The sequence below is a fragment of the Mastomys coucha genome, chromosome X (assembly GCF_008632895.1).
Source record: "Mastomys coucha isolate ucsf_1 chromosome X, UCSF_Mcou_1, whole genome shotgun sequence".
Classification (NCBI taxonomy): Eukaryota; Metazoa; Chordata; class Mammalia; order Rodentia; family Muridae; genus Mastomys; species Mastomys coucha.
The window spans coordinates 160,714,017-160,714,752 of NC_045030.1; positions in this window are offsets into that span (position 1 = coordinate 160,714,017).

Consider the following 736-nt stretch of genomic DNA (forward strand, 5'->3'; position numbering starts at 1 on the left):
TTCCCCTACTCTGGGGCACAGAACCTTCACAGGGCTGAGGTCCTCTCCTCCTATTGATGATCAAATTGCAATCCTCTAATATACACATGCTGCCAGATCAATCAGACCCCTCCTTGGTTGGTGGTTAGGAGCTCTGAGGGTACTAGTTAGTTCATATTGTTGTTGTTCGACCTAAGGGGCTGCAACCCCCTCAGCTCCATAGGTTCTTTCTCTAACTCTTCACTGGGGACCCTGTACTCAGTTCGATGGATGGCTGAGAGCCTCTACATCTGTGTTAGTCAGGTGCTGTAAGAGCCTCTCAGGAGATAGCTATATTTAGGCTGGCTTGCCCTTCCTTCAGTCCCTGCGCCATAGTTAATCTCTGCAGCTCCTTCCGTGGGTATTTGGTTCCCCCTTTTAAGAAGGAATTTATAAATTTATTTCATAAATTTATTGTTTTTAATAGATGAGTAGTACTTCGTTGTGTAGATGTACCACAATTTCTGTATCCACTCCTCTGTTGAGGGACATCTGGGTTGTTTCCAGGTTCTGGCTATTATAAATAAGGCTGCTATGGACATGGTGGAGCATGTGTCCTTCCTACATGTTGCAGTATCTTTTGGGTATATGCCCAGGAGTAGTATAGCTGGGTCCTCCGGTAGTACTATGTCTAATTTCCGGAGGAAACACCAAACTGATTTCCAGAGTGGTTGTACCAGGTTGCAATCCCACCAGCAATGAAGTAATGTTCCTCTTT